At 39.7% G+C, this 20,689-nt stretch overlaps 1 pseudogene; it reads right to left on the reverse strand.

The window, feature by feature from the left end:
* Positions 1-429: 429 nt before the first annotated feature.
* LOC148690076 (cation transporter HKT1;3-like) overlaps positions 430-20,689 on the reverse strand; it is a 29,998-nt pseudogene continuing 9,738 nt past the window's right edge.

Genomic DNA, 20,689 nt, shown 5'->3' on the forward strand with positions numbered 1-20,689 from the left:
AAACAATTCCAGATATACCAAGTGTTAAGCTCAATGTCGATAAGGAGATTCAAATTGCTCCTTCTTACCTGGGTTGGAATGCCTCAATGTCAAAAACCTCATTTTAGGCTAGATTGCAATCTAGTTGGCAATAATGCATCTATTACGCTTGCTCTAAGGCCCAAATCATTTTTAGCTTATTGAATGTGATTAACCTTGTCTGAGTTTTGAATTTAGAACTCCTTCACAAATTAAGTTAATTGAAATTAAAATAAATTATCATTTACTATTTGACAATCAAACCTTTACCCAATGAGCCAGCAAATAAAAAAAAAAAATATACCAATGCGTATAAGTTTCTCGTACAATTGAGGTTCTTAAAAAAAGTGCCGTGTATATTTTACGCTTACTTTTCTTTTTCTTCCATCATTCACTGCTTCTAAATTTCAATTACAGGAGCTTCCATGCTCTCCCTCCCTCCATATTAAGTATCTCAAGTCTTCCAAAAAACATAACTGCCATTAGAACCATTTTGCCCTCATCGCTTCATCTTCCTGAAAACCGATACCATTTGTCCTAGCAATTGACATTAGGGTTTAGCTGTCGTTTGCAACTGTAACCAGTTGTGAACCCTACATTTCCATAAGCACGGCGGGAGAAAAAGATCATGTTAAATTAGCAAAAGTGTTTTAATTGTAAAACATTAAAGTAAAAGACAGCTATAAAAATAACTTCATGTGATCCCTATATAATAGTGAACTAATCTATTGATTTTTATTATAACATATAATAGGATGAAGTCGAGACTCAAGAGTCCATAATTAACAAAATATAGTTAACAGGCAAGTTTACTCCGTAATTAACATTGCTACATAACTCAAAGTTGTTCTCAACATTTTATCAACTCGCTGGCATGAAGTGGGTCCCATAAGACAGGATCCCCGAATTATCATGGATGACAAATAAAATTCGATTAAAAAGTTGTTTAAGGTTCGAAACATTGTCTTACTCTTTATCTCACTTGATGACTTCAATTACGATATTCAAAACATTGAAATTGAGGGGATCTTCTTTTTTCTTTTTCTGCTCAGTTATGCATACTAAGATGATAAAGATGGCCAGATACGACAGCTGCGAGAATATGAGAGTCTCCACAACCTTTCCCCTTCTCGTTTTCTTCCTTTCGTGACGTTGTAGAGGATGATCGTCATCTTCTATGGGGAGGAAGGAAGTGTAAGGAAGAAGATACCTTTAACAAAATATTACAAAAGCCACACTGTCAAAAACATTGTTGTATTGTATGTCATTTTCCACACTTAAAAGAAAAATAAATAAGCTCGCGAATTAATACTGACTATATAGCCTTGTGTAGAAATGAAAAACTATCCAATCACAGCATTTAACAAAAATTGCCAGCATAATATAATGGATCAGTCATGCTCTGCATGCTTATGATTAAATTACTCCATATTAAAAAATATTGCTGATTATGTTTCAACGCATAACGCGGTGTTTGATCAGTGGTATATTTAATTATGTGTATTCTGACTTTGATATTGGATAATGATGTACCAGGCACTATATCGATACCTAATTAAGAATATATGTGTGCATAGCTGGCCTTCAAGCCTAGGAACATAGTAATAATATTTTAAGACATAATTAAGAAAATTGCAACCACTGCAAAATAATGGTATTATTTAATTCTTATCATTGTGATTGAGAAGAAAAGCTTTTTTAAGAAGCATTATTATTGATGGGCCGTCCGGTTACAATGTTTCATGGACGTAGGGAGCCTTAATTCAACAGAGGAATGAATTCATCTAGTTCCGATGACAATTGAGTTGCGAATATGTATATGTTTTAGTTATGTCATTAAGTTGCGAATATGAATATGTATATGTCATTGAGTTGCGAATGTGAAACTCACTGACACCAATTATCTAATATGGGAAAGCCAAGTCAAACCTTTCCTTCTTGGTCAAAATCTTTGGCGTTTTGTTGATGGTTCTTTCCCATGTCCACCTGTCACTCTTGCTCCCACTTCCTCTTCTGACAAGTCCTCTGACCCTCCAGTTGCCTCACAAGATTCCCAACCTAATCTTGATTACTTTTCTTGTCTGAAACTATTCTTCCTTAAGTGGTAGGTCTCTCTACCTCCAAGGATATTTGGGATTGTCTTCAATAGAACTTTTCGCAGCAATCTCTTGCTAATGGGGCTCAACTGAAGTTTCATCTTTTCTCCATCACAAAAGGTACCAAGTTGATCTTCGACTACCTTGCTCATGCTAAGAATCTTGCGGATCAACTGACTGCCATCAATGACCCTGTATCCAAATCTGATTTGGTCACTTTTGTTCTTCGTGGTTTAGGTCCCGAATATGGCATGCTTGTTACGACTATTCTTCATTTTCCACCACTGCCTAGTTTTTCTGATCTTCGTACTCGTCTTTTATCCTTTGAGGCTCAACAAGAGTTGGCCGTGTGGGGTGGATGACTCCCAACGCTCAACCAAATGCTTTTCTCTCTACTCGTAATCCACGCGGACCCCACACCCCTCGTACCCGTGTTCAACCTACTCGCTTTCCTACTGTTGCCTTTGCACAAGGATATGGTCATGTTCGCCTGCCACACAACCCGGCTCCTTCTTAAGGCCTCTTAGGCCCTCCGCCTCCTCTTCGACAATGCTGAAATTGCCAACAGTATGGTCATCTTGCTGCTCGGTGTCCTCATTCTCGTGCTTTTGCTGGTATGCATATTGCCTCTTTAACCGACCTTAATTTGTACTTTGATTCTGGAGCTACCAATCATATGACTCATGATGCATGCTCGGCTTCTACCTCAATTCTAGAGTCTTCCTCTGACCTAGTTGTTATTGGTAACGTCACTTCCCTCCCCATCACTCATTCTGGTAATGTCTCTTTCACTTCTGGTACTTATGTCTTCTGTCTTTCTGATATTCTTCGTGTTCATTCCTTACATAAAAATCTGTTATCCGTTGTTCAATATACTAAGGATTCTCATGTTAGCATTACATTCTTTCCATGGGGCTATACAATTCATGATTTAACCACTGGAGTTCTTCTTTTTCAGTACCAACGTAAGGATGGTTTTTTTCCTGTTCTTCCAACACTCTTGTCTACCTCACCGGTTGCACTTGTTTCTATAGCCGTGTCATCTTCTGTTTGGCATCATCGTCTCGGCCATCCGTCCAATAAAGTGCTTCGCACACTTGTTTCTCAGTCCTTTTTAGATTCTAAATGTTTGGCAAGTCAATTTTGTAGCCATTGTGCCTTGGCCAAATCTATTAGGCTTCTTTTTTCTTCTAATGAACATAGTTCTATTGCTCCTTTTGAATTAATACATTCGGATGTTTGGATGTCTCCTGTTATTTCTACTTCTGGGTTTCGTTATTATGTTTTATTTACGGATGATTATACTCACTTCTCTTGGATTTTTCCAATGCGTCTCAAATCTGAAGTCTTAGGTCATTTTCCAACTTTCTCATGTATGCAAAAAATCAATTCTCTTTGTCCATTAAACAAATCCAAAGTGATGGGGGTAAGGAATATGATAACTTCCAATTTAAGCAATTTTATGCCACTACTGGAATTGTGCATCATTTTTCTTGTCCACACACACCTCAACAAAATGGTTTAGCTGAACGAAAGCATCATCATATCGCTGACATGAGTCGTACTCTTCTTCTTACTGCTCAAATGCCTCATCATTTGTGGGTTGAAACCCTTTGTACAACCGTTTACTTGATCAATCGACTTCCGACTCCGGTACTTGAATGGGCTTTTCCATATAAAAAATTGTTCTCTCACAATCCAGATTACTCATTCATTCGGACATTTGGGTGTGTATGTTACCCATTTCTTGGTGTTTATGTTTCTAACAAATTACAACCCCGCTGTCTTGAGTGTGTCTTTGTAGGTTACAGTGATCATCATAAAGGCTACTGTTGTCTACATCCTCCTACGGGTCGACTTTACACTTCTTGTCATGTGAATTTTCATGAAGCCAAATTTTATTTTGGTGCTACTGACCGTTCCGTACCTGTCATGAGCACCGACTTTGTCCTTTTACCTGTTGACTTTTGCTTGGACCAAAATTCTTTTCCAAGGCCCAACACTACAACACAAGACTCAAGTCTTATTTTTGTCTCGACTCCAATTCATCAAATAGACCAAACTCCTAACCCTATTAACCAGACTCCTCAACCCGTGCCTAGCAACCAATCTCTCCCATTTACAACTTCTTCAGAACCCATCTTGCATCTACCGCCTTCCAGCACCCCTATTCCTGATACATCACCCGTCCCACCAATCTCCAGTCGTCCATCTTTTATTCAAACTTGTTCTAAATAAAAAATCTTTAAACCAAATCCTAAATATGCCAATTTGTCCACCCATTACCCTCTCTCTCATGCCCTGACCACACTACTCGTGTGAAATACCATTCTCGGATTTCACTGTTATAATCTACGTATTTGTATTATTGAGATTTTATATTAATTTATTTGAAATTAGATTTCAATTAAACTAGTAACAAGAAGTGAAGTTTGGAAAATTATTATTTACTCGTTGACCTTTTGAAGTCACAAGTAACGTTTTCGAATAGATCTCGAACCCACGAACGCATAGGCAAAAGCCGTTTTCAAGTCTGAATTATAATGGTATAGTTACAGACGTTTGAAATTGTGAACTATAGATTGTGGGAAATATTTAATTCCCACATGTGGGTTAAAGGTTAAGTTAGTTTAATAAAAAGGGAACCAATCAAATGTTTAAGGAGGGGAGGAGTGACCAATGGGGGGAAGGAAAAAGGAGGGGAAATGAGAGACCTGAAATGGGTCATTTTTGACCCACGAACCACCATTGTTGACCCGGCCATATCTCCTACATCCGACTTCCGTTTTGGGTGATCTTGGTGTCCATGGAAAGCTCTTGATGAGCCCTACACCTTTATAGTGTTAGATTTCCCAATTTCTTTCCCATTTTTCCAATTTGAAGCCACAAACCCAGGGGTGTTCCGGCGGCTTTATCCCTTTTTCCGGTAGCTCCGGCAAGTTTCACCATCCATGACCACCACCAAAAGACTTCCCTTAACTCCAGGAACAAATCCCAAGAGGTGTTGGAAAAGTCGGAGTTCAATTGGAAGCCAAATTCGAAGCACACCCACCTTAGGGTTCCGGCGGTTCATGGCCAGTTTGGGGTGTTTTCCGGCCAAATTGGCCTTGGCCGCAGGTATAAAGTTTACTCTACTCATTGGGATCTTCATTCCTGTAAAATTTGGTAATTTTTGGAAATAGTTGGATTTTTCCGGCGAGTCGGGGCGGCCGACAGCCACCCACGGCGATGCGTGGCAAAGGGGCCGTCGATGTCATTCTTAGGCTAAATTAGATGCCTTGAGCTTAATTTTGGTAATTGTATGATATAAGTTGATGGTTGGAACCTAAATTCTCGACGATACGTTAATTGGTAAAAGTGTGAATCGACGATTCGACCGTTGGATCTTCACCAAACCTTAATGCGTGATAGAACATAATATTTGTGGATCATAGAAACTTACGGATCGGGAATCCGAAATATGGATCTTCCCTAATTCCGCTACTAGAATTGATGATTGGCGAAGATCCGACCGTTGGATCACGATGAAATTTAGTATGTTGTTCTAGGAACATAATGTGGACTGTGGGAAGTTATCGATCCAAAATCCGATGTACGGACCTTTAGGATCAAATTACGCAGAGTTGTGGACCCTATTGTTGACCGAGAGTTGACTTGTGGTCAACCCGTCTCGGAGCGTTCTAAATATTAAAATTAGTACTACGGGACTAATTGAAAGCTAGTGGGTCTATATTGGTAAGATAGCGACTTGAATATATGAAATATGATTATTATCTTAATTTCTTATATTAGTATCATTTGTGAATATGAATTGGTCTTATAAATATGATTTCTATTGAAATGTGAAATTTATATATTTAACCATAGACCTATGCTAATTAAATATGATTTGGCTTGTGTAGTGATGATGTTTGTGATATATATGTGTTTAATTAACTTTTTAATAATGTGAATGATAATTATGATGAATGTTACGACAATTATGGGATCTAAATATTGTTTGATAATTATTTGGATATGATTGCCAACTGAATACCTATTTGAACTTGGCACCATTACCTAGCATGAGATAGAGATGAAAGTTAGGAGATGAATTAGGTACTTTAGTAGAAATAGTAGTTGAGGGAATTCCTTGTGTTGTGCTCCATATGACTAGATGCTGGTTGATATGTGGAATCAATAGCAGGTATACGTATAATTATGTTTAATGTGTGATGATGAGATTGCACCACGTAGTTGTGGTATATGGATGGTCCTGCTGGGTATATCTATGATGGGGGACCATATGTATTCAGGGGTGATCATGCTTGGTATATCCGCTATAGGTGATCACTGCCTGCACGACGAGTTTATGCCTATGGTCTTGCTTGGTTTATCTATGATCGGTAACCATACGCATTCTAGAGGTTGATGACAATTAGTTGTACATGGTACATTTTTAGGTGATCATATGTGGTTTGGTTCCGTTGAGTGGTCCGGAACCCGAGGTTGTTAAATTTCGTGGGGTGGCCTAAAATTCCATTGTTTGGAGAAGCAGGCTTGGCCTAATTATGTAACTTTAGCCTTAGTTATATATATATATATATATATATATATATATATATATATATATATATATATATTTATATTTGTGTCAATGGTTTCGAGAGTCTTGTAATTGAGTTAGAAAGAATGTTGGATGTCTAAGTGACTCCTTCGGGATTTTGATGATTCAACTATGATTTCATAAGGTATGAATTTAGAAGATATGAGAATGATTGTTTTACTTTGATCAAATTAATTAATTAATGCAGCTAGAGGATGGTTTTGTGTTAGTCGGCTCTTAAATATGATGTGCATTGTGAATTGCGATGCCATGATGAGATATAATGATTTATATGTTGGATGGGAGAGATATTGTGTTTTCATGGGGATTGGTTATGTAGCTGAGTCTAGGAATTACATGTTGTCAGGTTATATTGAATGATTGAGGAATGCTATGCTTTTCTGCTTGAACTTAGTGGGATAAACGTCTGATTTTGTGAATAATGAACTACGAATGGCTTGATCCCTATTGAGGGTACGTAGGCAGTCTAACGAGGAGGTTAGATGCAGCCTTAAAGTAAACGAAATATTTCTTTGCAATTTGATTCTCGAATTATGATTGCCATATTCCTGAGATGGGGTATATGAGTTATATGAGTTTTTGGGTGACGTCACGTGTCGATCTTAGACATATGTCGGGATCGGGGCGTGACAATTTTAATGGTATCAGAGCAAATAATCCTACTCTATGACATGCAATCTTATCGAGTCTTGCTGGCATGAATTACGATATGCATATGGTTACATGATTTCACAATTTTTATGCATAAAGATGCATTCATATGATGTATGTTTATATATATGGGAATTAAGATTTACATTGGTATTACTTTGGTCAACGGGTCTTAAACCCTTTGAATTTCTAAAATTAGTGTTAATAGAGACTTAATGAAGCTTTGCGGCCTTGTCTCTGTGAGTGACTTTAATTTATGTGATATTGGTGATTACTCTGTTTTCATAATTGTTATCCTGGATATGACTTGGTTTTATAAATAGGTTTTCTGTTAAAATGTTATTCTTTTATAATTGGCCATCGATCTATTTTATTAAATGTGATTTGATTCATGGATTGGGAATATTTGGGGAAAAGTGATTCGAATTACATATTGAAATGTTTTGTAAATTGACGGCTAGTAGTGGCCTAGGACCCTGCTTGGTTAATCTATATTGGGGGGTCACTAGTGGTCCTGCTTGGTTACTCCCCATTGGGGGACCATACTATATGCATGGATCGCGCTTGGTTAATCCGCGTTGGGCGATCCTTATGGCCATGTATGCTTAGGAGTGATCATGCTTGGTTAATCCGTATTGGGTGATCACTTCCTAATAGCTGTAGGAGTGACTCTGCTTGGTTAATCTGCATTGGGGGGGTCACTGCCTGCTTGGTTACTTTCTTAAGGGTGGCTCTACTTGGTAAATCTGCTTTGGGGGGCCACTTCTTGTTTTGTTACTTATGTAGGCTTCGGCCGAATTGCATCCCTCTAGCCCTACTTTTCATTGTGTTGTATGAGATTATGGTTGTGAGATATTGTGATTTGTTTCAGACGAACCGTTAGATGTCTAGGTGATTCCTTCAGAGTTTTCAAAGGTTTGATATTGATTTCTTATGAATGATTTATATACAAGGTTTATAAATTGTGATTGATGGCTGGTTTTATTAATTGTATTACATACTTGGATTATTGTCCTTCACTCGAGCTTTGCAGTTATCTGAGTTTTGGTTGGCTAGTGCACCATTCTCATGATGTAGGCATGGATTATACATGTGATAGATTTGGGTAGATTACGAGAAACCACTAGATATTTTGGATTTCGTTGAGTTGTTCGAAATTCTTGCTCTTGCTTATTCTCATAAGGTTAGTCTGACCCTAGATTTGAGTAAATGGGGAGTAATCATAGTAGAACTTGTGAAAATAAATGAAATTCACCATGTTATTATTTATAATCCAAGTGGGGATTTATGTAGAGTTCTTTAATTAAATTCGTGAAATGATATGTTATTTCATTGATAGATTGATGTAGTTAGGCGTTAATGTTGTGCATCTTTGATTCATGGAGATGAGTAATTGGAGTGATTGTGGAATGATGTTGGATGTGATTGTTATTATCATGAATAGATTAGTGGATCAATATGGCTTGAGAATAAAACTATGCTTCGTTGGTTCTTTGATATGTTACATGCTATGAATTTTGGTATTATGTTGAAATATAGTGATTTATCTGATTGATGAAATGGAAATGTTGAATGTTGTGTGGTTTGTTAGGTGGCCCTGAAATCTAATGATTCACGTTTATTGAATTCCATGATGTATTTTTGCAACTATGTGTTTCTTGTTGATAGCCAATTGTTTTGAGTTCTGGTGATTGATGACATGATAATAGATTGACTAACAAAATTTAAAGTTGATGTATTTTTGTACTGGTATGACGAAAGAATTTAATTGAGTTACAGGGTTGGACTACACGTGAGATTCATTGATCGGCTTGCAACGGTTTTTGGGGTAAGGTAATGTGTAACTCTGACGAGACGCTACCTAACCGTTTGACCTTGATGGTTTGAAGGCTTGTGTTGCTTATGTGACATTGCTCTTGGTTGATATTATGTTATGCGATATTAAAATTTTGAACGTTAAGATGATTGTGCAATTGTGTTAAGTAGATAGAAAGGTCGTATTATATCTATGCAATTGAGAAATGTTGAATTGGGCAATCAAGGCCATGGAATGTTAGAAATGGATGAGTGGGCACCAAGACCCAATATTTATGGGGATAAAAGAAAAAAGATGATGAAATCATTGCTTCTCCAATGATGATTATGGTTAGACATTTCCAAATCTTATGGCCATTATAATTATGGCTGAAAATTTTAATAATTGTGATTTGGAATTCCAATGAATGTGGTTGGAATTTTTTTTTTATATATGCAATTTGCCAATTCTGATGGTTTGGCTTGAAATTCTAATATTTATCTAGCCAATGTGGATTGCGGCTTGATGTTTGATAATTATTTTGCCAATGTGTATGGCTAGAATTCCTGATAATTATTCTGCCAATAAATGTTGCTGGGAATCTAAGTATATGAGTGAGGATCACGATGATTTTTTTTTTCTTCTTTCTTTTTCGTTGTTTTAGTTATTTTGAGCTTGAATAAACTCATAGGCTGAGGTTATGACTTTATTCACTATAACTGGAATGATAAGGAAGGTTGTAATTATAAATTTGGTTGGTTTGGTTGCCAGAATCATGAGAATATTGATGAGTTCTTATTAAATGTGGCATTCTTTGTGCTTGTACCAAGATTTGGTGTTGAGAACGTCTTGAAACGAAGATAATTGAAATGGTGAGTTGTGGTTCGATGTTGTCGAACTTGATGATAGTCAAATTCAAGTATCATGAAAGTGTGAATGTCATTCTGGCATTCTTATCTATTAAATATGTGGCATTGGTGAATATTGTTTCCGGATTTCATTATTATAATCTACGTATTTGTATTATTGAGATTTTACATTAATTTATTTGAAATTAGATTTCAATTAAACTGGTAACGAGAAGTGAAGTTTGGAAAATTATTATTTACTTGTTGACCTTTTCAAGTCAGAAGTAATATTTTTGAATAGATCTCGAACCCACGAATGCATAGGCGAAATACGTTTTCAAGTCCGAATTATAACGGTATAGTTACAGACGTTTGAAATTGTGAACTATAGATTGTGGGAAATATTTAATTCCCACATATGGGTTAAAGGTTAAGTTAGTTTAATAAAAAGGGCACCGATCAGATTTTTAAGGAGGGGAGGAGTGACCAATGGGGGGAAGGAGAAAGGAGGGGAAAGGAGAGACCCGAAATGGGTCATTTTTGACCCGCAAACCACCATTTTTGACCCGGCCATATCTCCTCCATCCAATTTCTGTTTTGGGTGATCTTGGTGTCCATGGAAAGATCTTGATGAGCCCTACACCTTTGTAGTGATAGATTTCCCAATTTCTTTCCCATTTTTCCAGTTCGAAGCCATAAACCCACGGGTGTTCTGGTGGCTTTATCCCTTTTTCCGGTGGCTTCGGCAAGTTTCACTGTCCATGACCACCATCAAAAGACTTCCCTCAACCCCAGGAACAAAGCCTAAGAGGTGTTGGAGGCATCAGAGTTCGATTGGAAGCTGAATTCGAAGCACACCCACCTTAGGGTTCCAGTGGTTCGTTGCCAGTTTGGGGTCTTTTCAAGTCAAATTGGCCTTGGCCGCATGTATAAAGTTTACTCTACTCATTGAGATCTTCATTTCTGTAAAATTTGGTAATTTTTGGAAATAGTTGGATTTTTCCGGCGAGTCGGGGCGGCCGACCGCCACCCATGGTGGCGCGTGCGGTGGTGCGTGGCAAGGGGGCCGTCGATGTCATTCTTAGGGTAAATTAGATGCCTTGAGCTCAGTTTTGGTAATTGTATGATGTAAGTTGATGGTTGGAACCTAAATTCTCGACGATACGTCAGTTGGTAAAAGTGTGAATCGACAATCCGACCGTTGGATTGTCACCAAACCTTAATGCGTTATAGAAAATAATATTTGTGGATCATATAAACTTACGGATTGGGAATCCAACATACGGATCTTCCCTAATTGGATTTGTAAGTTTGTAAAATAAAATGTCGAACGCCACTAGAATTGGTGATTGGCGAAGATTCGACCATTGGATCGTGATGAAATTTTAGTATGTTGTTCTAGGAACATAATGTGGACTATGGGAAGTTATTGATTCAAAATCCGATGTACAGACCTTCAGGATCAAATTACGCGGAGTTGTGGACCCTATTGTTAACCGAGAGTTGACTTGTGGTTAACCCGTCTCGGAGCGTTCTAAATATTAAAATTAGTACTACGGGACTAATTGAAAGCTAGTGGGTCTATATTGGTAAGATAGCGACTTGAATATATGAAATATGATTATTATCTTAATTTTTTATATTAGTATCATTTGTGAATATGAATTGGTCTTATAAATATGATTTCTATTGAAATGTGAAATTAATATATTTAATCGTAGACCTATGCTAATTAAATATGATTTGGCTTGTGTAGTGATGATGTTTGTGATATATATATATATGTTTAATTAACTTTTTAATGATGTGAATGATAATTATGATGAATGTTATGACAATTATGGGATCTAAATATTGTTTGATAATTATTTGGATATGATTGCCAACTGAATACCTATTTGGACTTGGCACCAGTACCTAGCATGAGATGGAGATGAAAGTTAGGAGATGAGTTAGGTAATTTAGTAGAAATAGTAATTGAGGGAATTCCTTGGGTTGTGCTCCATATGACTAGATGCTGGTTGATATGTGGAATCAATAGTAGGTATACGTATAATTATGTTTAATGTGTGATGATGAGATTGCACCACGTAGTTATGGTACATGGATGGTCCTGCTGGGTATATCCGTGATGGGGGACCATATGTATTTAGGGGTGATCGTGCTTGGTATATCCGCTATAGGTGATCACTGCCTGCACGACGAGTTTATGCCTATGGTCTTGCTTGGTTTATCCGTGATGGGGGACCATATGCATTCTAAAGGTGATGACGATTGGTTGTACATGGTACATTTTTAGGCGATCCTATTTGGTTTGGTTCCGTTGAGTGGTTCGGAACCCGAGGTTGTTGAATTTCGTGGGGTGGCCTAAAATTCCATTGTTTGGAGACGTAGGCTTGGCCTAATTATGGAACTTTAGCCTTAGTTTATATATATATATATATATATTTGTGTCAATGGTTTCGAGAGTCTTGTAATTGAGTTAGAAAAGATGTTGTACGTCTGAGTGACTCTTTTGGGATTTTGATGATTCGATTATGATTTCATAAGGAATGAATTTAGAAGATATGAGAATGATGATCAAATTAATTAATTAATGCGGCTAGAGGATGGTTTTGTGTTAGTCGGCTCTTATTGCGATGTTATGATGAGACATAATGATTTATATGTTGGATGGTAGAGATATCATGTTTTCATGGGGATTGGTTATGTAGCTGAGTCCAGGAATTACATGTTGTTAGGTTATATCGAATGATTGACGAAGGCTATGCTTTTCTGCTTGGACTTAGTGGGATAAACGTCTGATTTTGTGAATAGTGAACTACGAATGGCTTGATCCCTATTGAGGGTACGTAGGCAGTCTAACGAGGAGGTTAGATGCAACCTTAAAGTAAACGAAAGATTTCTTTGCAATCTGATTCTCGAATAGTGATTGCCATATTCCTGAGATGGGGTATGTGAGTTATATGAGTTTTTGGGTGACGTCATGTGTCCATCCTTGACGTATGTCGGGATCTGGGCGTGACAACTCACCTCTAATGTTGAACCCACATGTTACACTCAAGCTGCTCGATCTCTAGTGTGGAAGCAAGTCATGCATGATGAATTCAATGCTCTTCTCAAACAAGGTACCTGGTCCTTGGTTCCTCCATTCTCCACACAAAACCTAGTTGGCTGTAAATGGGTTTTTAAAGTCAAACGACGATTCGATGGCACTGTTGAGCGTCACAAAGCACGTCTTGTGGCTAAGGGATTTCACCAACAATATGGGGTCAATTATTTTGATACATTCAGGCCGGTTATTAAACCAAATATCATTCGAATCGTGCTAAGTCTTGCAGTTAGTTCCGGATGGTCCATTCGACAACTCAATGTCAAGAATGCTTTTCTCCATGGCACCGTATCTGAGGAAGTTTATATGAAACAACCTCTTAGGTTTGTTGATTCCAGCCGACCAAATCATGTCTGCAAACTTCACAAGGCTATATATGGTCTTAAACAAGCACCTTGTGCTTGGTTTCAATGTTTTAGTTCATTCTTGATTCGTGTTGGTTTTACTCAAAGCCGCTCTGATGATTCCATGTTTGTATATTAGGATCAATTTCATAAGATGATTTTGCTTCTCTACGTTGACGACATTGTGCTCATAGGTTGCAGTCAGTCATATTTACAAACTTTTAGCAATACCTTGGGCACTGAATTTGACATTAAGGACCTTGGCCGACTTCATTACTTTCTTGGTATTGAGGTTACATATGAGAAAGGTTGTGTTCATTTTAATCAGGCTAAATATGCTCTTGATGTCCTTCAACGCAGTAACATGTTTGCATGTAAATCGGTTTCTACACCCATGTCGTCTAAGGGCAGCCTCTTTTGCACTTATGGTACTTCCCTGTCAGACCCCACCCCATATCAACAGATTGTCGGTGTTCTCCAATATCTCACCATGACTCGTCCCGACATTTCGTATGTTGTACAACATGTATCTTAGTTCATTGGATCTCCTACTAATGTTCACTATGAAGTAGTCAAACGCCTTATGTTATCTCAAAGGTACACTTGGACATGGCCTCCCTATTCGCTGTTCTACGAATTCCTCCTTTGTTGTTGCCTATTCGGATGCGAATTGGGCAGGTTGTCCTGATACCCTTCGGTCCACTACTGGGTATTGTGTCTTTTTCGGACCTAATTTAATTTCCTAGAGTGCAAAAAAGCAACATACTGTTTCACATTCGAGTGTCGAAGCTGAGTACCAAGCCTTAGCATATGCATGTGCAGATACTATATGGATTTAAGGTCTTCTCCATGAACTTCGGCATTATCTCACACATCCAATTATTCTTAATTGTGACAATTTAGCTACCACGTATCTCGCTGCCAACCCCATTTTTCATGCTCGCACTAAACACATTGCTATTGATTATCATTTTGTCCAAGAACGTGTCATTTCGGATAGTCATCGAGTTTGCTTTATCCCTTCTACTCATCAACTAGCAGATGTTTTTACCAAGGGATTGTCTGCTGATCGTTTTGGGCGTCTTATTTCCAAACTTGTCTCTTTGCCAATGTCAAGTTTCCCCCGGGGGGGGGGATGTTAGGGAGTTACAATAGTTAATGACACTAATTATAGAATATTGGCCAATTGTCTGTTATGTTGTAACTCCATATTTATGTGTATATTTATGGTCTTTAAGATGTAACCGTAGAGTAATAGCTACTCACTTGTGTGTGTGTGTGTGTGTGTGTGTGTGTGTATACTGTATATTGATTGTGTAATAATCAAGGAAATTCAGTTTCTACACTTATAATTAGTTTTAGTTTGCTTGCCTTTTTCATTTTTGGCTGGCCATGCGTGCTAGGTTTATTTTATAGCCAAAATGGTCCTTGAGATTTGCATAACATATCACTTTGGTCACTGAGATTGAAAATCAATAGAAATGGCCCCTAAGTTTGTCCACCATCCGTTATTTTGGTCATTCCGTTAAAAACTCCGTTAAGTGTCCCGGAGCTCTTGGCCGGGAGTTTGGGCAATTTTCAAAGTTTCGTAACTCAATCGTTTCTTAACCAAATTAGACCCATAATATATCAAAATAAAAATAGGAAAGTGTAGAATAAGATTAAACCATTTGGAAGCCCAATGGTAGCCGAAGATGGCCGGAAAATAGGCTAAAAGGTGATTGGTCCGTGGAAAAACTCGCGGGAAATTGGTTTAACTTTCAACGTTCATAACTTCTTCAATACTCAACAAAATCAAGTGATTCAAAAAACGAAAATCATACTTATCAACGAGATGAAGAGAATGATACCTTTCTTGATGGCTAATTCACCGTGATTTGGCTGAAAATAGCTCGAAAGTGGCTAGCTCGAAGCTTTGAAAATTGCCCAAATGTTCGGCCAATAGATTCGGGACACTTAACGGAGTTTTTAACGGAAGGACCAATATAATGGATGGTGGACAATCTTAGGAACCATTTCTATTGATTTTCAATCTCAGAGACCAAAGTGATGTGTTATGCAAATCTCAAGGACCATTTTGACTAAAAAGCCTTAATTTTATTCATGCATTGTTTTCTTCCCCTGCTAATTGGCTAACTAGATCGAAGATATGTTGTCTTGGTTACTAATCTAGTATTTCTATTGATTAAGTTCTATATTTCGAAGTGTATAATCAATAAATATGTTATAAAATAATATAAGCATTATTTTATCAGAGAGTATTATGTTGCTCTATAATTGTTAATTAAAATAATGATCTCTGTATGTTGACACGATTAATCTATTTAACTAGTGGTTTTGATTATTCTCCTTACTTCTTAATGTAAGCATATGGTTTTGATTAACATGCTTGCTTGACGAACAAACATTTGTCTACTTAGATATGACTACATACAGAGTAATGCTAGAGAGATCACGTATTTACACATCAATATATTATAATATGTGGCAAATTATGCAATAATCAACAATTAATTAGAAAAATTATTAATTGATGTGTCATATTGTTTGGGCCCAAAATACTATTGTTGGGCCGAGCAGCAGGATGTGCTCGGCCCAAGGTAATGACAAATACTATGGGCTGAATAATAAATCCCGGGCCAGCTGGCAGGGTCGGCCAAATCCTATCCTAAGTAGTCCGGATGAAAAGAAAAGGTCAAGGAAGTCCTAGTGTGACCAGGATTCTCGAACGGCAAGGAATGGAGTCTCGAAAAGAAGGAAAATTCAGAATCCCAGTGGGAGTAAGTTTGTTCGAGTTAGAGTCGAAATGGGGCAAGGACTCCCAATCCAAATCAGAATTGGTTTCAAGGAATGGGTGCTATAAATACAAGAAATCATGCAACAGAAAACCCCCTTCAAATCAGCATACAATTGCCCTGCGCACAACTTCTCAAACACCTTGAGATTTTTCCTTTTCTTTTCCTGCCGACACACCTTCAGTTTGGATAAACAGCACTGTGGAAGCGCCCGGCGAGTATCTTCAGTTTGGATAAACAGCACTGCTGCCGCAGAATCAGCCGACCGAGAAGCATCTTCAGTTTGGATAAACAGCACTGCGTCGAGGTCGACCGGTTATCTATCTGAGTCTCGGCCGAGAAAGGTTTTTGAACCTTTGTTGGCAGAGGTCACCTTACTAGCCTTCTTGGCATAGTCAGGTGTTACGAATTGCATTACTCGGCGTACTGGACGCCGAGTGGTTTTATGATTGGATACTCGCAAGTAAGTTTCAGGGTTCGACATTCCGACGGCCGAACTACGTTTACCATCAAGACATACATCACGTTTGAGTACCTGTGCCCATATAGTTTGGTCTCGATTTGACGTGCTTATACTCTTACGAATATAATCACAGTGACTGAATCGGGCTCCGACGATTTGTGAACTCCACAGAATTAGTAGCCTTGTCTTTAGGCTGTAGAACCCAGAGACCGAGAGTGTTCCTTCCTCGGTCGTAATCGCAAGACAGAAGTCAACAACGCGCTTAACGCGACATCAACAAATTTTACTCCTCGGCCAAGCTCGGCCGACGAGTTGGCACGCCCTGCATTCGACCGAAGGACGTAGTTAGCTTACTAGTTACTCGGCCTGCGCGCCACGTAGGTTTTGTAATTTTTTGAGTCAACATTTTGGCACGCCCAGTAAGACACATTGTGCTAAACGTTCGGAGTTCATGACCGTTGAAACACGGTCTACAAAGAAGAAAACAACCATGGGAAAGTTAACAACTGACTTACCAGTGCAAGGCCTTGGGCAGGATTTGCACCCTACAAAAAATCCGATCATTGTTGCGCCGCCCGAGGCCACAAGTGTAACACGCCGAGAAAATGAAATCTGCCTCGGCGGACAACCTCACAATTCAGCAGTCCCGAATCAAACGGCGGGCATGTTTGTGGAAGGGATAGTGGAAGATTGTGACGACGATGGTGGGGAAGGCTCCGATCCACCAACTAGGACATTCCTTCGGAGACGATTGGATGAACAATATCGTCAGGTCGAGCAGTCGATTGGTCAAAAGATGAATGATTTGCTAGAAGCAATACGAAGTAACAACGATACACAGACCAGAATGCTTGAACTATTGGTTAGTAAAGCCTTCGAAGATGGCCAGGTCGGCCCACCTCGGCCGCTTTCGACGAATGTGCCAATACCAGCCGAGAGAGGGTCCGCCCGGTCGCAACCAATCTCCCTAGAAAGAAGAGGTGGACCAGGAAATAGATCCGAGGGACCAAGCCAGGGAGAAGAAGCCGCTTCAGTGAACATGACTGAAGTCTAGAGAATGATTGATTCGGCCCTGAAGAAAGGGCCGAAGTTTCCAAAATTCATCCATCCATACCCGGCTTATGTAGAAAGGTTTGAATACCCACGAGGATTTAAGATCCCTGATTTCAGCCTCTTCGCCGGGGAATCGTCTTTATCCTCATTAGAACATGTGGCTCGATTCACAGCGCAATGTGGAGACGTCAATAGCGACTTCTACATTACGGCTGTTTAACTTTTCACTGACAGGCTCAACTTTCGCCTGGTACATTAATTTTCCACTTAACTCCGTGCAGAGTTGGGAAGAGTTAGTCGAAAAGTTCCATGAACAATTCTATCGGCCAGGGATGGAGATGTCCGTATCATCGTTGGCCAGGATGGCTCAAACATCCGACGAATCTCCAATGGAATACCTAACAAGGTTTAAGTCGGCCAGGAATTGGTGCCGAGTACTACTCCCCGAAGTGGAATTCGTCAGGATCGCCCTCAACGGATTAGACGTGGAGTACAAAAAGAAGTTCCTGGGGGCAAATATCCGAGATATGTACGAACTTGCTCAACACGTTGAACAATATGATTATCTGCTCCGAGAAGAAAAGATATCAAAGTCACCATCCCGGGGAACGTTGTATAAGAATCCCACGGTTAGCTATGCATCGGCCGAAAATGAAGACCCTCAGTATGCTAGTGTGGATGCGGCCGAGATAATAATAGACAAACCCTATGTCTGCAAGGCTTTGGCTCAAGTAAATTCCAAAGACACCAAAACCCGTTCGGCCGCCGAGGAAATGAGTAAGTCATCGAAAGTATACACTTTCGATATCACCAAAGCTGATGCAATTTTCGATCAATTATTGGCAGCAAAAATCATCAAGCTTCGGCCGGGACATATTATCCCCAAGGCCGATGAATTAAAAGGAAAGATATACTGTAAGTATCATAATTCTAATAAGCATGCAACCAATAATTGTGTTGTATTCCGGGACACAATTCAAAATTGGATCGAGAAAGGAAAGTTGAAATTTCCGGAAAAGCAGATGGCGGTCGACGTCAATCCCTTCCCTTCAACAACAATTGGTATGGTGGATGCTCATCTTCCTAAACACAAAAGGAAGGCCGAATACGTCCCGGTGCAGCATATCCATCAACGGAATGGTCGAACAAGACTAAAGCTTGATTTATTTTCAAATGCACCACCTACGGAACAATCGATGCCACCCGCCGATGAGCCTATGACGAGGTCAAGTTCCAACGGAACTCATGAATCAAAGGTTTTATGTGTCCATTGTAAAACACTAGTTGAACCTGAGAAGGGGACATCTTCAACACCTCCCACGGCCCCTACAACATCATCAAAGGGACTTGGTAACGGTCCACGACGTCAAGTGTTTGATTGACTCGGCCCACAAGTGCGGCCGAAAGACCAGGCTTCGGTCAGGCGGCGTCTTGACTTCGACGCACCTTTCTATAATGAGGATTATTACTCGCGCAATACCAACAGTTTGGGCTCGCCAGCCGATCGCAAAACTTTCAAGCCACCCAGGACATCGGATCAACGCTGGTACAGTTACAATTCTCCAACTGGCTTGTCTACGGCGCTGTCTAAATCTCAAAAACGTCGCCGCCAACGGATAGATTGCATGGCGCGGCGACAAGCGCAGGCCAGTCCTTCCAACCAGTGGCAACCAAAAAAGGCCGTGGACAACATCAGCTAACGGCCAACCCCGACTATCATGACCGAGTTGGCCAAAGGGAAGAAAGTAGCAGCTGCCGGTTTCGAAACCACCATTGAGGAGGCTAAGAAACGTATCAAGATCCTTCTCCGGCCTGGGGAAACGAGAGCTCGTCTAGAGTACTTTAGACAAGAGGCCGAAATGAATCTTTCTCCGTTACCACCGCGCGAGCCGTTTATCAAAATACGGCGCAACTTACATCCTCAATTCCTCGGTGAATCCTTGGAATACATGCGAGAGTTTCATAAGAAATACTCCGCCAATGACTTGTACAGACTACCCAAGGCGTGTCAGGAAGCCCTCGATTTAGCTCTAACTTGCCCTGATGCTGAGCAAATTATCCAGAAAACTTCCGACCCAGCAATTAAAGCAAGGTTCCAACATATACGGGAGGCTCAGGTCCTTGGTTTTGAGGTCGATCCTTACACGGATATCGACGCCGCCGAATTACCCTTTTCGCTCAAAGACCTTCAGTATTTGCGCTATCATTTCGAAGTTTTCTCGGCTGTATCGCTATTCGGCCTCACGGCCGATGAGGAAAAACGGATAGCACGGTTGGATACATATCTAGACACAAGGAACGCCCGTATTGCCTATGAAGAACGAGCCCGTGTAACGAAGGACCAACATAAGTCTTCGGCAGTCAACATAGTCGAGGAAAATAGCCCACCCACACTCGACCTAGTTCACACGTCTCAGATACCGATTCTTACCGAGGCATTCAAAAGTTTAATCGAGGATGTTCCGTCGACTGCTACTGTGGTTAGTTCTGCAGAAGACGACGACCACGATCCAATGGGTCCCTCGGTCCTCAAATATATGGAGATCAGTATGGTCCACGTCCTACCAGCTGAATTCCAGCCAAGTACCCACCAGTCGAATTTTTTGGACGGGGACGTGGTTGCCGAGGAAGCAACACAAGTAGATTTCGTCTCAAACGACGACGACAAAGACACCCAAAGCAGGGACAACCTTAAGGCGGCTTTGGCCGAACTATTTCCCCGCTCCCCCTCAGTTAATCTCTAACACCTGAAGCCGTTGTACGTCACGGCTCACATCGAAGGATTTCCCATTTCTAAGGTGTTTGTCGACTGTGGAGCCATAGTCAACATTATGCCAATATCCGTCATGAAGGCTTTACGCCGTTCTGATAATGAACTCATTCCGTCAGGGATCACTATGAGCAGCTT

This window comes from Pyrus communis, chromosome 16 (genome assembly GCF_041283825.1).
Source record: "Pyrus communis isolate YQ-2024b chromosome 16, ASM4128382v1, whole genome shotgun sequence".
NCBI classification, from domain to species: domain Eukaryota; kingdom Viridiplantae; phylum Streptophyta; class Magnoliopsida; order Rosales; family Rosaceae; genus Pyrus; species Pyrus communis.